General features: G+C 41.3%; 1 protein-coding gene across 1 annotated transcript in view; it reads right to left on the bottom strand.

Annotated features, from left to right (window-relative positions):
- The window catches only part of LOC126161785 (calcium and integrin-binding family member 2), a 175,403-nt gene that overhangs the window by 125,567 nt on the left and 29,396 nt on the right, over nt 1–20,440 (bottom strand). The window lies entirely within an intron of this gene.

The raw sequence follows: 20,440 nt of genomic DNA, 5'->3' as shown, positions 1-20,440 counted from the left end.
CGTTGTTGTTATGCTGTGTACGCTGTTATGTGCATAACACAATAAATATGCTTTTCTGACCATTGGTCCACTATCTCAGTATAATCAGTTGCGAACCTACTATGATCTGTTTTAATTTGACCCAAAAGGTTTGAAATACCCTGAACTGTGTGCGAACATTATGAATTACCTGGAAGAAAACGATCTATTGACACATAGAAAATATCGATCTTGTGAAACGCAGCTGGCCCTTTTATTCACATGAAATAATTAGTCTCCTCGACAGCAGATCTCAAGTTATTCCATATTTCTAGATTTCCAAAAGACTATTGACACCGTTCCTCATAAGCAGCTACTAACCAAACTGCGTACCTGCCGACTATTGTCTCAATTGTGCGAGTGGATTCATGATTACTTGTCGGAAAGGACACAGTTCGTAGTAATGACGAGAAGTCATCAGGTGAAACACAAGTGGTATCTGGGGTTCTCCAAGGAATTTATATCCCTCTGCTGTTTCAGATCTATATAAGCGATTTGGGAGACAATGTGAACAGCACCTCGCCGGCCGCGGTGGCCGAGCGGTTCTAGGCGCTCAGTCCGGAACCGCGCGACTGCTACGGTCGCAGGTTCGAATCCTGCCTCGGGCATGGGTGTGTGTGATGTCCTTAGGTTAGTTAGGTTTAAGTAGTTCTAAGTTCTAGGGGACTGATGACCACATATGTTAAGTCCCATAGTGCTCAGAGCCATTTGAACCTTTTTTTTTTTTAACAGCACTCTTAGACTGTTTGCAGTTGATGCTGTCTTTTACCGTCTAGTAAAGTCATCAGAAAATCAGTACAAGTTACAAAACTATTTAGACAAGATATATGAGTAGTGCGAAAAGTGGCAATAAATCCTGAACAATAAAAAGTGTGAGATTCTCCCCATGAATACTAAAAGAATCCGTTAAACTTCGTTTAGACGATAAGTAATATAAATTGAAAGGTTGTCGATGCAACTAAATACCTAGGGATTACAATTTCGAACGACTTAAATTAGAACCATCAAAGATACAACAAATCTACAAAAGAGACTGCCTACACTAGTCTTGTTCGTCCTCTGCGTAATATTCCTGCGGAGTATGGGATTCTTACCAAGTAGGATTGACACCGAAATAGTTCAAAGAATGGCAGCTCGTTTTGTACCATCACAAAATAGAAGTGAGATCGTCACGGATATACCACGCGAGTTCGGGTAGCTATCACTAAAACAAAGTCTTTTACGTTGCGGCGAGGTCTTTTCAGGAAATTTCAGTCATCAACTTTTCGTTCGAATGTGAAAATATTTTGTTGTCTCCCACCTAAAAGGGAGAAATGACCATCGTAATAGAATAAGAGGAAATCAGTGCTCGCATGGAAACACTTAGGCGCTCATTTTTGCCATGCACTATTCGAAAGCGGAAGGATCGAGAAATAGTCTTGTGGTTGTGTGATTCCTCTGTCATTATAAACTCTTAACTGTGAAATGTAAGGTAGTGATGTAAATGTAAATATCTGTCGAACTACTTGCACTGGAACCGTGAAACAGTTCCCAATGCGATTCTCTGCTAACAGTTACGTAGTAAAAACAGCAATTTTTCTATTTAAGAAATACTTGTGCATGGTATTATTAAATGTATTTTCCCTCATTGTTGGAATCTCTGGGCCTGTCAACTTTCTCAGTGCTGTACGACGCCATTTCCGTGAAAGCAGCACATACGTTGTGAATCTCATTTGGAAAATATTTGTAGTGGTAGTTCTATATAACATCCGGCGTATCCTAAAGTTTATAATTGTTAAATCCATAGTACCCGTTAAGTGACTTTCAACAATTCATTATGAAGTGCACAATTAGAGATTTTCTCTGGAAGATTCGAAACTCGTATCTCAAGGCGTCTGAGGCTGCGAAACTGAAAATTCGCCATTCGCTCCCACGGCCCTCTCGTAGACATTGCGGTTCCCACGCGCTGCGGGGAACAGTCGTGATGAGCCAAATGACGGGAAAGCAGAGGCCAATGAACTGCATCTCTCCTTCTGTGACTTACTACCAGCCCGCGCCCCTGCAACCAAACTTTACGTCATCGTCGGTGAGCTATTGCCTTAAACAAGTAATGACACGCACTTCAAGAGGAAATTCCATCACAAGCTCAGGCAAGACACAGTGCAGCAATGCCGGAAATGTTTATACAACACCGTAGGGGGAGTATTTTATCAACAAAATCATCCTAAAATGCTACATCTTTGCGGTCAGACTTAATTTCGTACACTGCGTAAGCTTAGTACTGAAATCGTAAGAAGTAATTATAGCGGGAATCAAACCAACGGCCTGTAGCAAAAAGTGAGTATGTGCTAACGAAACCAAAACAAGGTGTCAGCACAGAAAGCGCAAGCAATTTCAAAAAAATTCATAGCAATAGTTTTCTGGTGTAGTACAACTGCTAAATTAAGCCGTACATCAATAAGAGAAACGCTTGTAATGAGATACGAACACATCGGCAGTTTCTAGAAAGGAACATTGTCATAAATTCAACAACTGTCTGACATTATTAATGCAACAAACAATGTTACAGTAACGTACACTAATTATTTCAGTAAGGAGTGACAACTTTATTTCCAGTGTACCACCTAACTATGATTAGCATTAGTCTGTAGCATCTGTTGGGTACGTGTTTTATACAAGGGAGCCCTGAACCTGTCATGACTTAGATTCAGTATTTCAATTCAAGCTTTTGAACACATGTGTACCACAACAACAATTACAAGAACCTTCAATAAATTTTCAAGATTAATTTACTAATACAATTACTGTAGTATATTAAAATCCTTGGACTTTTCTGTCTTCTAACTTTCTCAGCAACCAAGATATTCAAGAATGAAAACTAGCAAATGGTTCAAATGGCTCTGAGCACTATGGGACTCAACTGCTGAGGTCATTAGTCCCCTAGAACTTAGAACTAGTTAAACCTAACTAACCACAAACATCCATGCCCGAGGCAGTATTCGAACCTGCGATCGTAGCGGTCTTGCGGTTCCAGGCTGCAGCGCCTTTAACCGCGCGGCCACTTCGGCCGGCGAAAACTAGCAGTATACGTACTTCCTCACAAACAAACAAATTTCACTGATTACAAACCTGCTGCACTTGTAAAGATGATGCAGGCCCTTCATCTGTTATCGTCAGTAAGCTGCCATTTTAACACTCCGTCTACTTGCAACTTTCATATCGTGTGAACTATTTTAAAATCATTTCTTTTCATAGAGCTTTAAGTCACAATACTTCCACTACTAAATAAATACACAACCTTTAACTGATACATGGAACCCTTTCGAAGCGTAAAAAGATCTTTCAGACCAATAAAATGACTCCAGTTAATCTAACATTTTCTTTTAAATGATTTTAAATAGTTATTTCAATACCTTCTTTTTGACTGAGTAGTTGGACTATTCATGTAATCGGAGAAGGATCCTAACGAGGTTACTGACTACGGACAAAGAGCGGTATGTAATGCACTGCCGCACTTTAACAATATATTGCACAAACTTCAGTAAACGGTGGCTCATGCGTGAAAGTACAAAACTAAGTCATTACTTAATCTGAAGGTGTTTGAGGAGACGATCTTCTGTGACGACGACGTTAGGCAGTATGGCGCAAACATTACTCTTGATGTAATGTGCTCATTTTTTTCTTCTAAGCATCGTTATTATAAATTTAGAGCAAATCAATAAATGCCATGTTGCTGCCGCTAATAGCCATTCCCATCCGAGGCATTTCAATCCACTATTATAATCACCTTGACCTCGCTGAAAATTTGAGATGCTCATGCTTCAAAGGCTACCCACAGACTCGTGCCGACAGAACCACTCGGCGCTCTAACTTTGCGCCTCTTCACCTTTTTCTTTCGTGTCTTAATCTTTCCATTACGGAAGACCTTCCCTCCGTCTTTTCCTACTAATTACAGTACTATAGATCCTATACATGAACCAGCCACTTTAACTAACAATTCGCAAATACAGGGTGTTGATTTTAATTGCAGACATTGAAATATCTAGAAAACTACACATAGGATCAAAAAAAGTTATAATTCCACTTTGTTTGTCTCGGAGGGGGACATCCAGTGATACCACACTCGACCCTCCACCTCACCCCATGCGGGGGGCAACTTTGAAACTTCAATGGGAACCATCGGTTTTTATTGCAGATTACGATTCTACGGCAAAATCTTCATACGTTTTGTCTGCAGCATTTTCTTAGTTTCACCACAGATCGCGTGTGTAATCGGAGGAATAACAATGGATACACAATCATAATTTACGACATGCCACTCAATGGCCCTTGAATATCCACTGGCACGTGCGACCACACCTCCATGCTGCGAGGGTAGGATAGGCCAGTATTTCATAACTTCTAATTGGAAGCCCCATTCGCAACGTTGTATTCCTTCAACATATCGGACTGAGCGGGGTGGCGCAATGTTTAGCACACTGGACTCGCATACGGGAGGACGGCGGTTCAATCCCACGTCCGGCCATCCTGATTTAGGTTTTCCGTGATTTCCCTAAATCACTTCAGGCAAATGCCGCGATGGTTCCTTTGAAAGGGCACGGCCGACTTCCTTCCCCATCCTTCCCGAATCCGATGAGACCAATTACCTCGCAGTTTGGTATCCTCCCCCCAAATCAACCAACCAACATATCGAACAGGGGACTACTCGACGCGTAGCTGTGGCCGTGATTCGAAGCGAGCGCTAGTCTGCTTTTCCAATTACAATAACTGTTCAAACGTAGTACCGCCAGCTTCAACACACTTAGTGATCAGCTTTTCAAACGACCGTACACAGGACAGAAGCGCATTTGCGAGAATGTGAGCACAGGCGTTTGTGATGCGGTCGATCATGTCTTCATAGCCTGTTGGCACGTGCTGGTACATCTTATCTCTTAGATAACCCAACAGAAAGAAATCCGATGATGTCAAATCCGGCGACCTAGCGGGCCATTTAGTAGGGCCACTTCCGCCGATCCACCGACCAGTGTAAACACAGCCTAATACCTCCCATGTTTCAATTGCGTAATGCACTGGGCAACCGTCATGCTGAAACCACATACGTTGTCGAACGCCCAGGGCAACATCCAACAGTAATATCTGTTGTTCCTGTCCAAAAAGTTCGATATTTGCTTCCATTCAACGTGCCATCAATAAAATACAGACCAATGAGTTGGTTCCCCATGATGCAACACCATACGTTAATTGACCAAGGACGTTGATGGGCAACTTGCCGTAACCGGGGAGGATTTTCTAACCTTCAGTAATGCACGTTACGCCAGTTAACGCTACAATGGTTTGTGAATGTCTCCTGTAACACGTTTGCTTCGTTTCCTTTTGCCAGTCTGAGCTCTGCTATCGGACATAAAGGCGTTCACAACCTTGTAAAAGAACGACCGAGAGCGACATTTCTCTAGAAAACGCTCTGCGTTCCACGTCAGCTATCTAAATGATTGGTTTGCAGGCAATAAACACAGCGCAAGTATTGTAATGTTTAGAGCCGCTATCCGTTCTATGTCTGCACGATACGTTAGCTCCGACGCGGTGTACTGACTACTATGATACGTCGTAATTCGCTACACGGCTACGGTGGCGCGTTGATTAGCCCCTATTCGATATGTCGGAGAAACACAAACGTTGCGAATGGGGTTTCCAATTAGAACCTAGGAAAAACTGGCCCGTCCTACCCTCGCTGCATGGAGGTGGGTCCCACGTGGGGTTGCCATTGATGATTTCAAAGTTACTCCCCGCCAGCCGGGCATGGCGTGGGATGAGAGGTCGAGTGTGGTGTCGTTGGATGTCCACCTCCGAGACAAACAAATTGGAGTTATAACTTTTTTTGTTCCGATGTGTAATTTTCGAGATATTTTAATGTCTTCAGTTAAAATGAACACCCTGTTCACACTCTAAAACAGAAGTTATCCGAATGGGACGGAAGTCGGTAGATGTGATGTACATGTACAGAGAAACAAACGATAACAATTTCAGAAAAATTGGACGATTTATTCAAGAGAAAGAGCTTCAAAAATTGAGCAAGTGAACAACGCCTTGTTCTTCCTCTATCCCTTAAGCAAGCAGTTATTTGGCTTGACAGTGACTGAGAGAGTTCTCGGATGTCCTTCTAAGGGATATCGTGGCAAATTCTGTCCATTCGGCACGGTAGATCATCAAAATACCGAGCTGGCACGAGGGCCCTGCCCATAATGCTCCAACTTTCTTAATGGGGAAGAGATCCGACGATCTTACTGGCCAAGGTAGCACGAAGACGAGCAATAGGACCTCCTGCAGTGTGCGGGCGGACATTATCTTGTTCAAATGTGAGCCCAGGACGACTCGCCATGAAGGGCGACAAAACGAGGCATAGAATATCGTCGACGTGCCGTTGTGCTATTACGGTGCCATGGAAGACAACCAAAGGTGTCCTACTATGAAATGAAATGGCTCCCCAGACAATCAATCCTTTGTGTCGGACGGTACGGCGGGCGACTGTCAGGTTGGTTCCTCACCGGTATCCAGGGCGTCTCCAGACAAGCCTTCGCTTGTCATCGGGGCGGAATCTCATTGGCAGGAGTAGAATTGTCTTCAGTGATGAATCCCGCTTTGAACTGAGCAACGAAGACGGGTCTGAAACGCTCGGGACAGCGGTGGAATACCATCCTGACTTTCGTCCACCAGACGGCCCGACAAAAAGGAGTGATGGTCTAGGGTGCCATTGCCTTTCACAGCAGGACCCCTTTGGTTGTCATCCGCGGCACCTTTACAGCACAGCGGTACGTCGACGATATCCTACGCCCCGCTTTCTTGCCCTTCGCGGCAAGCCATCCTGGGCTTACATTTCAACAAGATAATGCCCGCTCGCGCACGGCGAGAGTTTCTACTGCTTTTTTTTTTCAGCTTGCCAAATCCTACCTTGGCCAACAAGATCGCTGGATCTCTCCCAAATTGAGAAAGTATGGAGCATTATGGGTAAAGCCTTCGAACCATCTCGGGATTTTGAAAATCTAACGCACCAATTCGACAGAATACATGGCACGTTACTCCTCTGGAGAACATCCATCATCTCTATAAATCAGTACCAAGCCGAATAACTGCTTACAATATAGCTAGAGGTAGACCGAAGTGTTATTCACTTCCTCTCTTTGCGAAGCTCATTCTTTGGAATAAATCATTCAGTTTTTCAGAAATTATAATCATTTGTTTGCCTGTAAATGTACAACACATCAACCGATTGATAATTCCTTCATGGTGCATCATTTTTTTCTTTTATCTTAGAGTGTATTACACAAAAGGACATAAATTTTAAAATGACACAAACAGAAAAAGACAAAATTTTAGAAATTTGCAAAATTGAAAAAAATTTTAATATTCATCTTAAATCTGTGGAGTTAATAGTTACACTTATTACATAATCGATATATTACGTAAGTGTTACAGGTTGAGTGTATAATAAACAGTCAAGCAGTACATGTTGTGAATACATTTCATAGAGTTCTGGTAAGAGTGAAACCACAACCACCAATAATCGTGCCTGTTCGCAATACTTCCAGCAAGCGGTCGGTATAATGTTTACGATCATTATTCTTTTTTTTATTTGCTCTTTAACCTTACATATGACAACCAGGCCATGTGTGTCATGACTTTATCATAACCCGACAGCGTGAAGATGTTCTACGAATGAAAGCGGTCATAACAAAATGGCTCAAATGGCTCTCAGCACTATGGGACTTAACTTCTGAGGTCATCAGTCCCCTAGAACTTAGAACTACTTAAACCTAACTAACCTAAGGACATCACACACATCCATGCCAGGATGTGCTAGCGCCTAGAACCGCTCGGCCACTCCGGCCGGCGCGGTCATAACACATTAAATTTGAAATAACACAGCTGAAGTAGTTTTCGTTAATCATTAACATAGCTGCAGATTGCCACACATTCCACGGCTCCACAATCTTCCACCATGCTCGCTGTCATTATTAGGAGAGCTTCATCGTCACACTCACAAGGGAACCCACCACAGATCGCTCCCTGACATAATTGAAACTAACGGTTCACTCAGGTTGGCTCAATTTCCGACACTCAATAGTTTCCGAGAAAATGATGGTCAAAGTTTTGAAGCGGCTTCGTCAGTCCGGGTTGGGGTTGGGTTGTTTTGGGGGAGGAGACCAGACAGCCAGGTCATCGGTCTCACCGGATTGGGGAAGGACGGGGAAGAAAGTCAGTCGCGTCATAAAGCGATTTAGGGAGATCACGGAAAAGCTAAACCAGGATGGCCGGATGCGTGATTCAACCGTCGTCCTCCCGAATGCGAGTCCGGTATGCTAGCCACTGCGCTACCTCGCTCGGTCAGGAGTCCGCTCTCGCAGTGTAAAACCAAGTGAATGAGTGCCGTAATGGCTAAAAGCACCGCCTCGAATTTTTGCGCCGCCTATTCAAATCAAATCTTTTGTTTTCTTCTCCTCTTGTTGTTGCAGAAGTATGTAATATCAATATTTATGATGACATCAGGAAATATAATGCAATTATTGACAAAAGAAAAAAAACATTTCAAATTATTAAAACAATTTTACCGTCGCAAATCTTAAAAAAAAAAAAAGGACGGTCAGACGGAAACAAGACAGATGGGAAAAAAGAGAGAAAACTGTTTATTATTTCAAACGTAATCGGCATAGCTTAATACATTTATTTCACTATGAGACAAGACTGTCAATGCTTTCATAGAAAAATGTTTGCTGTTGCCTATGGAACCATAATTGTACCCACACCTGCTATCTCGAAATTGCGCAACATACCGCACATATCGAAACATTTTCTTGAAAGCTTCAGTCTGAAATTCATCACTGATCAATCTAATTGTGATTTCCCTTTGTTGTGCGATGAGAGTAGGATACCTCTGTAACAGGCAAATATAATTCTTCACTTGTCGGTAAAGTATATGTTGCAGGGTGGACAGAATGGCATACACTTTGTCAGGACAATTTTTAATGAACATTTCAGTATTCAGATTTCACCGACAAACGGTCCATCGTAGAAGGAGGGATCGCTTTGCCCTCCTCACGAATCAAAATGTCCATTTTTACTTGTGGTCACAAAACTTTGTCCAAAAACTGATGATAGATTTATTTTGTGAGCTTTCTAGAGTTTGTGGCTGATGCACATACATTCCGATTCCGTTCCATTAATTGGTTATCGTTTTCTAGGACCCAAGGGCCAAATTTGCTACTGAGCTCTTGGAGACCAAAAATGTTGGTGACACTTTTCCGAAAACTATCAAACCGTACTGGGCAGTGTACGAGTGCATCAAGAGATTCAATTGACCGACAGATACACAGTCCAGTCACATAAACGTGGCTCCCGATTACGTTCCTCGTCAATGTGCAATAACCATTCACAGAGAGCATGTGGCAGTACTAGGAATGGAGGGCATATGAAGCATATCAGGGAGACGCTAAAAACAGTGTAGTCGTCCGAAAGGGCATGATCATTGGCTTTTGGGCCATGAGTGGAAGCATTTCTGAAACGGCTAAGTTTTTAAACTGCTCATGTGGCCGCATGATTAATGCATACCGTGCATGGAAAAATGGCGCAATCCCAAACTGGCGCCGACGCAACTATGGTGCACTGCAGGACATAGACAGCAGAGGAGAACGACGGCTGCGGAGATGTGTACGAGTAAACACATGTGCAACTCTTGAGTCACTGACCGCCCAGATGAATCAAGGAGCTACAAACAGTGTCTCCTCAACGACCGTTCAGCAATCTTTGCTGTCTATGGCCGTCCGCAGCTTGGCGCCTGGTTCATGCTCCTACAACACAGAACATTCTAAATCTTTTTACCCAATCTCTGTTCGTGGTGAAGCCTTCGTACTCAGCATCTCCCTCTCACTGCCACGGTCTATACATATACAGGGCTATTACAAATGATTGAAGCGATTTCATAAATTCACTGTAGCTCCATTCATTGACATATGGTCACGACACACTACAGATACGTAGAAAAACTCATAAAGTTTTGTTCGGCTGAAGCCGCACTTCAGGTTTCTGCCGCCAGAGCGCTCGAGAGCGCAGTGAGACAAAATGGCGACATGAGCCGAGAAAGCGTATGTCGTGCTTGAAATGCATTCACATCAGTCAGTCATAACAGTGCAACGACACTTCAGGACGAAGTTCAACAAAGATCCACCAACTGCTAACTCCATTCGACGATGGTATGCGCAGTTTAAAGCTTCTGGATGCCTTTGTAATGGGAAATCAACGGGTTGGCCTGCAGTGAGCGAAGAAACGGTTGAACGCGTGCGGGCAAGTTTCACGCGTAGCCCGCGGAAGTCGACGAATAAAGCACGCAGGGAGCTAAACGTACCACAGCCGACGGTTTGGAAAATCTTACGGAAAAAGCTAAAGCAGAAGCCTTACCGTTTACAATTGCTACAAGCCCTGACACCCGATGACAAAGTCAAACACATTGAATTTTCGGCGCGGTTGCAACAGCTCATGGAAGAGGATGCGTTCAGTGCGAAACTTGTTTTCAGTGATGAAGCAATATTTTTTCTTAATGGTGAAGTGAACAGACACAATGTGCGAATCTGGGCGGTAGAGAATCCTCACGCATTCGTGCAGCAAATTCGCAATTCACCAAAAGTTAACGTGTTTTGTGCAATCTCACGGTTTAAACTTTACGGCCCCTTTTTCTTCTGTGAAAAAAACGTTACAGGACACGTGTATCTGGACATGTTGGAAAATTGGCTCATGCCACAACTGGAGACCGACAGCGCCGACTTCGTGTTTCAACAGGATGGTGCTCCACCGCACTTCCATCATGATGTTCGGCATTTCTTAAACAGGAGATTGGAAAACCGATGGATCGGTCGTGGTGGAGATCATGATCAGCAATTCATGTCATGGCCTCCACGCTCTCCCAACTTAACCCCATGCGATTTCTTTCTGTGGGGTTATGTGAAAGATTCAGTGTTTAAACCTCCTCTACCAAGAAACGTGCCAGAACTGCGAGCTCTCATCAGCGATGCTTTCGAACTCATTGGGGACATGCTGCGCCGAGTGTGGGAGGAACTTGATTATCGGCTTGATGTCTACCGAATCACTAAAGGGGCACACATCGAACATTTGTGAATTTGAGTTTTTGTATGTGAATTTGAGTTTTTGTATGTGAATTTGAGTTTTTGTATGTGTGTGCAAAGCATTGTGAAAATATCTCAAATAATAAAGTTATTGTAGAGCTGTGAAATCGCTTCAATCATTTGTAATAACCCTGTATATATAGGGTGAAGCGAAATTTGAACACTCGGTCTTTGCAGCGCGATTCCTCACATGCCAAAGATAAAAAAATGTCAATCCCAAAATTTCGTCTGGCGAGTACACCCGGCAGTTAAAGGACGTCAAAAAGTGGCAATCTGTCAACACTGCAACCACATGTACGGTTACTAACTGTATCAGCGCATATTGATCGCACTGTGCAGTTGGTGCAGTGTATAGAGTTCTGGGTTAGCATGTAGGAGGTCGAGGGATCAATCCTGGGTTGAGGCATACGTTTTTTATTTGGTAAATGTAGTCAAGGTCGTACGGTATCTGGCATCTTAACGTCAACAGTGATTGCAGCGGATCCTCTAGAAAACATTTGCACTTACACACTGCAATTGTAGAAATGGAAGACTGGTCAGCTTTGGAAGAAGCCCTTTCCACATCGTGGGCTTGAATTTGTTCGCACCACTTCACATTAGATATGAAACCTGTTTTCTTTGTACCCCCCTCCAATGGTCCCATAGATTAGTACCAACTATTATGCTTGCCTCGTTCAGTTCCATTACATTTCGTTAGGGCCTTACATTAGCAGTAGTACTAGCAACGTGCTTTGTGAATAATGTCCAAACACAGTTACTATTTGTATGTGTTATCACCATGGTCCCACTAATTATGCCTTTCAATATTGAGTCTGGTAACAGCATGCTGTTTAGTAAGTATCTCAACGCATTATTATTATTATTATTATATTCCTTTCTCAGACGTTATATCTGGTTAAAAATGGAAAGTGACGCAGACCTTGATCAAGAGTGACTTCCTTTTAACTGTGTGGTATATGTTACATTGCATTTAGGAACTTTCGGGTAATTGAACATGTATCAATAATTACAGATTTCTGTAGTTGTATATATACGTTTGGATGTAGCTGTATTGCGTTGATGTACTGGTGGATATTGTGTGGTATGACTCCTGTAGTTGATAGTATAATTGGTACGATGTCAACTTCATCCTGATGCCACATGTCCTTGACTTCCTCAGCCAGTTGGATGTATTTTTCAATTTTTTTCTCCTGTTTTCTTCTGTATATTTGTTGTATTGGGTATGGTTATTTCGATTAGTTGTGTTAATTTCTTCTTTTTATTGGTGAGTATGATATCAGGTTTGTTATGTGGTGTTGTTTTATCTGTTATAATGGTTCCTGTTCCAGTATAATTTGTATTCATTATTCTCCAGTACATTTTGTGGTGCATACTTGTATGTGGGAATGTGTTGTTTTATTAGGTTATGTTGTATAGAAAGTTGTTGATGCATTATTTTTGTTACATTGTCGTGTCTTCTAGGGTATTCTGTATTTGCTAGTATTGTACATCCGCTTGTGATGTGATCTACTGTTTCTATTTGTTGTTTGCAAAGTCTGCATTTATCTGTTGTGGTATTGGGATCTTTAATAATATGCTTGCTGTAACATCTGGTGTTTATTGTTTGATCCTGTATTGCAGTCATGAATCCTTCCATCTCACTGTATATATTGCCTTTTCTTAGCCATGTGTTGGATGCATCTTGATTGATGTGTGGCTGTGTTAGATGATACGGGTGCTTGCCATTTAGTGTTTTCTTTTTCTAACTTACATTCTTTGTATCTGTTGATGTTATGTGATCCAAAGGGTTGTAGAAGTGATTATGAAATTGCAATGGTGTAGCCGATGTATTTATATGAGTGATTGCTTTGTGTATTTTGCTAGTTTATGCTCGTTCTAGAAAGAATTTTCTTAAATTGTCTACCTGTCCATAATGTAGGTTTTTTATGTCGATAAATCCCCTTCCTCCTTCCTTTCTGCTTAATGTGAAGCCTTCTGTTGCTGAACGTATGTGATGTATTCTATATTTGTGGCATTGTTATCATGTAAGTGTATTGAGTGCTTCTAGTTCTGTGTTACTCCATTTCACTACTCCAAATGAGTAGGTCAATATTGGTATAGCGTAAGTATTGATAGCTCTTGTGTTATTTCTTGCTGTCAATTCTGTTTTCAGTATTTTTGTTAGTCTTTGTCTATATTTTTCTTTTAGTTCTTCTTTAATATTTGTATTATCTATTCCTATTTTTTGTCTGTATCCTGGATGTTTATAGGCATCTGCTTTTTTCCATTGCTTCTATGCAGTTGCTGTTGTTATCCAATACATAATCTTCTTGTTTAGTGTGTTTTCCCTTGACTATGCTATTTTTCTTACATTTGTCTGTTCCAAAAGCCATATTTATATCATTGCTGAATACTTCTGTTATCTTTAGTAATTGGTTGAGTTGTTGATTTGTTGCTGCCAGTAGTTTTAGGTCATCCATGTATAGCAAATGTGTGATTTTGTGTTGGTATGTTCCAGTAATATTATATCCATAATTTGTATTATTTAGCATGTTGGGTAGTGGGTTCAGAGCAACGCAGAACCAGAGAGGACTTAATGAGTCTCCTTGGTATATTCCATGCTTAATCTTTATTGGTTGTGATGTGATATTAGTTGAATTTGTTTGGATATTAAGTGTGGTTTTCCAGTTTTTTGTTACTATATTTAGGAACTGTATCAATTTAGGATCTACTTTGTATATTTCCAATATTTGTAGTAACCATAAGTGGGGTACACTATCAAAAGCTCTTTGGTAATCAATGTATGCGTAGTGTAGCGACCTCTGTTTGGTTTTAGCTTGATATGTCACCTCTGCATCTATTATCAGTTGCTCTTTACATCCTCGTGCTCCTTTGCAGCAGCCTTTTTGCTCTTCATTTATAATTTTGTTCTGTGTTGTATGTGTCATTAATTTCTGTGTAATGAGTGAAGTTAATGTTTTGTATATTGTTGGTAGGCATGTTATGGGGCGATATTTAGCTGGGTTTGCTGTGTCTGCTTGATCTTTAGGTTTCAGATAAGTTATTCCTTGTGTAAGTGTATCAGGGACAGTGTATGGGTCTTCAATGTAACTGTTAAATAATTTAGTTATATGTGAATGTGTTGAGTGAACGTCTTTAGCCAGAAATATTTTATCTTTTCCAGGGGCTTTCCAATTGTGAGTAGAATTAATTGCTCGGGTGACTTCATGTTGCAAAATTATCAGCTCAGGCATTTGTGGTATCATCTTGTATGTGTCTGTTTCTGCTTGTGTCCACCGTGCATGTCTGTTATGTTGTACCGGGTTTGACCATATGTTGCTCCAGAAGTGTTCCATGTCTGTTATGCTTGGTGGATTGTCTATTTTAATGTGTGTGTTATCTATTGTCTGGTAAAATTTCTTTTGGTTTGTGTTCAATGTTTGGTTTTGTTTCCTTCTATTTTCACTTTTTTTGTATCTTCTATGTCGTTTGGCCAGTGCTTGTAATTTCTGCTTCTTTTCATCTAATTGCTCTATCGCTTCTTGTTGTGAAATTTTACCTAACCTTTTTAGTTTTTTGTCTGATATTTCATTTCTTATGAATTGTGTTAGCTGTCCGATGTCTTTTCTCAGTTTTTCTATTCTGATCTGTAGCCTGTGTTGCCATGCTGGTTTTGTGGGTTTCTTCTGTGTGTTGGTTGGTTCTGATCTCTGCCTAGTGTGTATATTTAGTGAAGTGAGTGCTCCTACATAAACCAGTAGTTGTAACTCTTCCATAGTTGTGTTTTCATTTATTTTGTTGTGTATGATTGTGTTGATAGTTGTTGTTGTTGTTTCGACTTGTGGGTTATTTGGTGGTCTATGCAAGATTGGTCTAATGTCTGTATTTGTATCTTTGTATTCTATATAGGTCAGCTGAAATTTTTCTTCTATATCTAACATGTGTGTCACTTTGTGTTCTATTTGTGCTTGTTCTGGTGGCTGTCTTAAGATTTAGTTTTCCTCTGATTGTTTAATTGATGTGTGTTGTTATTTGTCTGTTTGCTCTGGGATGTTTGAGTCCATTACTGTATTTTCTTCTTCTTCTGATTGCACATTATTTTGTTCCAGTATTTGTTGTATTTGTTGTTTGATGTTTTCTAATTCTGACTGGGTTATCCTGTTATTTTTGATTATTACACGGATCTGATCAGCTAGTCGTTGTTCTGTTAAAAATTTTAGTTCTGGGTATCTGGTAATAAATGTTGTGTATACTTGTGATCTGTATCCAGTTGTGTTGGTTCCTACGTTTGTTGCTTGGTAATAACAGAACATGAGGTGTCAGTTAACTTCATATGACCATCTCATCCTCTGTCTTCGTTTTCCCTCTAGGGTGGTTGCAAGAAGCATTTCCTGCAAAACACCTCTATTTGGATTTAAATCATTTTCCGTGTGACTAGCAGTGTCGTTACCATTGTGGGCGAGCATAGGGTTTAAGCGTCACCCCCAACCATGAAGGCGCTTGTCCGAGGTTTCTTTAGTTCTGTCCTGAACCAACTAATCACACTAAATGGGGGGTTAGCCCTATTAGTGGTTTGTTTCATTTCGTCGCCTTTTACGACTCGCAGAACATACCGAAGGCCTATTCTTTTCCCGGGCCTCCATGGGATTATTATTATTATTATTATTCTATCGATAAGATTGTGGAGACATCACATCTGTTACCGTTAGGGAAACAGTGTAATTCGAAACAGAACATTTCACAATTAGCTGTGTCGGGATGAATCATGCAGAACAATATCAGTCAGAGGAGTAGTGTGCATTAGGGGAAACAGCACACAGGACTGACGGCGTCTTTATACTGTATGCGCTGTATGCTGACAGAGGTAGTGACCACACATGTGGTTACAGTGTTGTCAGATTTTCATTCTTTAACGTCTTTCTTCTGCCGGATGTACTCGCCAGAAAAATTTTTGGGACAGACATTCTTTTATCGCTGGTATGTGAGGAGTCGCACTGCGAAGCCCGAGTGCGCGAAGTTCGCTATATATATATATAACAGCACAGCTTTTTTGTTTAGGTGAACGATTAAGAAGTTGATGGCTTTTTTAATACCTGTGCATTCTTTACTGGAAATTTAGTATTGCTCACAGTAGAGGCGCCTGTACATCATGATACTTCACACATTTCTACTTAATACCCATTTGTGGCAACTACACATTGTCAAATGTTACATTTTCTTAATGAAGCTAAATATATTTATTTATATGTCCTTTTGACCATTTAACACAACAGTATAGGACATATCAGATACATTACAGAGAAAAGATGCACGCAGAGTAGGATAGGATTACGCAAGGATAGGGCAGAACCATGGACCTTGCCGTTGGTGGGGAGGCTTGTGTGCCTCAACGATACAGATAGCCGTACCGTAGGTGCAACCACAACGAAGGGTTATCTGTTGAGAGGCCAGACAAATGTGTGGTTCCTGAAGAGGGGCAGCAGCCTTTTCAGTAGTTGCAGGGGCAACAGTCTGGATGATTGACTGATCTGGCCTTGTAACACTAACCAAAACGACCTTGCTGTTCTGGTACTGCAAAAAGCTGAAAGCAAGGGGAAACTACAGCCATAATTTTTCCCGAGGGCATGCAGCTTTCCTGTATGGTTAAATGATGATGGCGTCCTCTTGGGTAAAATATTTGGGAGGTAAAATAGTCCCCCCATTCAGATCTCCGGGCGGGGACTACTCAAGAGGACATTGTTATCAGGAGAAAGAAAACTCGCATTCTACGGATCAGAGCGTGGAATGTCAGATCCCTTAATCGGGCAGGTAGGTTAGAAAATTTAAAAAGGGAAATGGATAGGTTAAAGTTAGATATAGTGGGAATTAGTGAAGTTAGGTGGCAGGAGGAACAAGGCTTCTGATCAGGTGAATACAGAGTTATAAATACAAAATCAAATAGGGGTAATGCAGGAGTAGGTTTAATAATAAATTAAAAAATAGGAGTGCGGGTAAGCTACTACAAACAGCATAGTGAACGTATTATAGTGGCCCAGATAGACACGAAGCCCATGCCTACTACAGTAGTACAAGTTTATATGCCAACTAGCTCTGCAGATGACGAAGAAATTGATGAAATGTATGATGAGATAAAAGAAATTATTCAGGTAGTGAAGGGGGACGAAAATTTGATAGTCATGGGTGACTGGAATTCGACAATATGAAAAGGGACAGAAGGAAGCATAGTAGGTGAATATGGATTGGGGCTAAGAAAAGACTTGGTTCAAGAATCATAAAAGAAGGTTGTATACATGGAAGAAGCCTGGAGATACTAAAACGTATCAGATAGATTATATAATGGTAAGACAGAGATTTAGGAACCAGATTTTAAATTCTAGGAGATTCCCAGGGGCAGATGTGGACTCTGACCACAATCTATTGGTTATGAACTGTAGATTAAAACTGAAGAAATTGCAAAAAGGTGGGAATTTAAGGAGATGGGACCTGGATAAACTGACAGAACCAGAGGTTGTACAGAGTTTCAGGGACAGCATAAGAGAACAATTGGCAGGAATTGGGGAAAGAAATACAGTAGAAGAAGAATGGGCAGCTTTGAGGAATGAAATAGTGAAGGCAGCAGAGGATCAAGTAGGTAAAAAGACGAGGGCTAGTAGAAATCCTTGGGTAACAGAAGAGATACTGAATTTAATTGATGAAAGGAGAAAATACAAAAATGCAGTAACTGAAGCAGGCAAAAAGGAATACAAACGTTTCAAAAATGAGATCGACAGGAAGTGCAAGATGGCTAAGCAGGGATGGCTAGAGGACAAATGTAAGGATGTAGAGGCTTATCTCACTAGGGGTAAGGTAGATACTGCCTACAGGAAAATTAAAGAGACCTTTGGAGATAAGAGAACCACTTGTATGGACATCAACAGCTCAGATGGAACCCCAGTTCTAAGCAAAGAAGGGAAAGCAGAAAGGTGGAAGGAGTATTTAGGGGGTCTATACAAGGGCGATGTACTTGAGGACAATATTATGGAAATGGAAGAGGATATAGATGAAGATGAAATGGGAGATACGATACTGCGTGAAGAGTTTGACAGAGCACTGAAAGACCTGAGTCGAAACAAGGCCCCGGGAGTAGACAACATTCCATTAGAACTACTGACGGCCTTGGGAGAGCCAGTCCTCACAAAACTCTACCATCTGGTGAGAAAGATGTATGAGACAGGCGAAATACCCTCAGACTTCAAGAAGAATATAATAATTCCAATCCCAAAGAAAGCAGGTGTTGTCAGATGTGAAAATTATCGAACTATCAGTTTAATAAGCCACAGCTGCAAAATACTAACACGAATTCTTTACAGACGAATGGAAAAACTGGTAGAAGCCGACCTCCGCGAAGATCAGTTTGGGTTCCGTAGAAATGTTGGAACACGCGAGGCAATACTGACCTTACGACTTATGTTAGAAGAAAGATTAAGGAAAGGCAATCCTACGTTTCTAGCATTTGTAGACTTAGAGAAAGCTTTTGACAATGTTGACTGGAATACTATCTTTCAAATTCTAAAGGTGGCAGGGGTAAAATACAAGGAGCGAAAGGCTATTTACAATTTATACAGAAACCAGATGGCAGTTATAAGAGTCAAGGGACATGAAAGGGAAGCAGCGGTTGGGAAGGGAGTGAGACAGAGTGTTTGCCTCTCCCCGATGTTATTCAATCTGTATATTGAGCGAGCAGTAATGGAAACAAAAGAAAAATTTGGAGTAGGTATTAAAATCCAGGGAGAAGAAATAAAAACTTTGAGGTTTGCCGATGACATTGTAATTCTGTCAGAGACAGCAAAGGACTTGGAAGAGCAGTAGAACGGAATGGACAGTGTCATGAAAGTAGGATATAAGATGAACATCAACAAAAGTAAAACGAGGATAATGTTATGTAGTCGAATTAAATCTGGTGATGCTGAGGGAATTAGATTAGGAAATGAGACACTTAAAGTAGTAAAGGAGTTTTGCTATTTGGGGAGCAAAATAACTGATGATGGTTGAAGTAGAGAGGATATAAAATGTAGACTGGCAATGGCCAGGAAAGCGTTTCTGAGGAAGAGAAAATTGTTAACATCGAGTATAGATTTAAGTGTCAGGAAGTCGTTTCTGAAAGTATTTGTATGGAGTGTAGCCATGTATGGAAGTGAAACATGAACAATAAGTAGTTTGGACAAGAAGAGAATAGAAGCTTTCGAAATGTGGTGCTACAGAAGAATGTTGAAGATTAGATGGGTAGATCACATAACGAATGAGGAGGTATTGAATAGGATTGGGGAGAAGACAAGTTTGTGGCACAACTTGACTAGAAGAAGGGATCGGTTAGTAGGACATCTCCTGAGGCATCAAGGGATCACAAATTTAGCATTGGAGGGCAGCGTGGACGGTAAAATTTGTAGAGGGAGGCCAAGAGATGAATACACTAAGCAGATTCTGAAGGATGTAAGTTGCAGTAGGTACTGGGAGATGAAGGAGCTTGCACAGGATAGATTAGCATGGAGAGCTGCAAGCTGCATCAAACCAGTCTCAGGACTGAAAACCACAACAATATATATATATATATATATATATATATATATATATATATATATATATATATATATATATATATATATCACTGTCTCTTTTTTCTCCCACTGGCACTTCCTCCTGCCTTTTCTCCCATTATCACTGTCTTCTTCCCATTCTCTCCTTCTTCCTTGCCACTGCCTCCTTCTCTGCCATTTCCACTGTCTCTCTGTCCTACTGTCATTGCCCTTGCCCAGTCTTTTCTCTCCCATTGTCACTGCCTCTTTCTTTCTCACTTATAGTCTGCGGTCTTTTTCTTCAGTCACAATTGTCTTCTCTCCACACATGCCCTTTGGGGTTTTTTTTCTCCGATTTTGACCAACAGACTGGGAAACTTTAACATGTGGGTATAAGGATGGGGGAAAGTAGGTACGTTTTTTCATGTTAAAGTTAGCCAGTCTAAAGGGTTCAGAGCCCCCCTTCCCCAAGCCTATGTATGGTCCCCATTTATCTCTGGTTTTCATTTGCATTGATCCCTTCTATTTTGCTCCCACTGCTACTGTCTCCATCCATTTCCCTTTCTCTTTTACTGCCACTGCCTCTCACTGACCAACACTATCTCCTCTCTCTCTGGCGCCGACAGCTGTTGTCTTCATCCATCTCGTTTCTTTTTCACTGGCACTTTCTCCTGTCATCACTGTTTTCTCTCTCTTTGTCTCCAACTGACACCACCTCCTCTCTCTTCCACCATACTGACTCTC

Source organism: Schistocerca cancellata, chromosome 2 (genome assembly GCF_023864275.1).
Source record: "Schistocerca cancellata isolate TAMUIC-IGC-003103 chromosome 2, iqSchCanc2.1, whole genome shotgun sequence".
NCBI classification, from domain to species: domain Eukaryota; kingdom Metazoa; phylum Arthropoda; class Insecta; order Orthoptera; family Acrididae; genus Schistocerca; species Schistocerca cancellata.
Note: the sequence above shows the minus strand (reverse complement) of the source record. Positions and strands in the feature narration are given on the sequence as shown.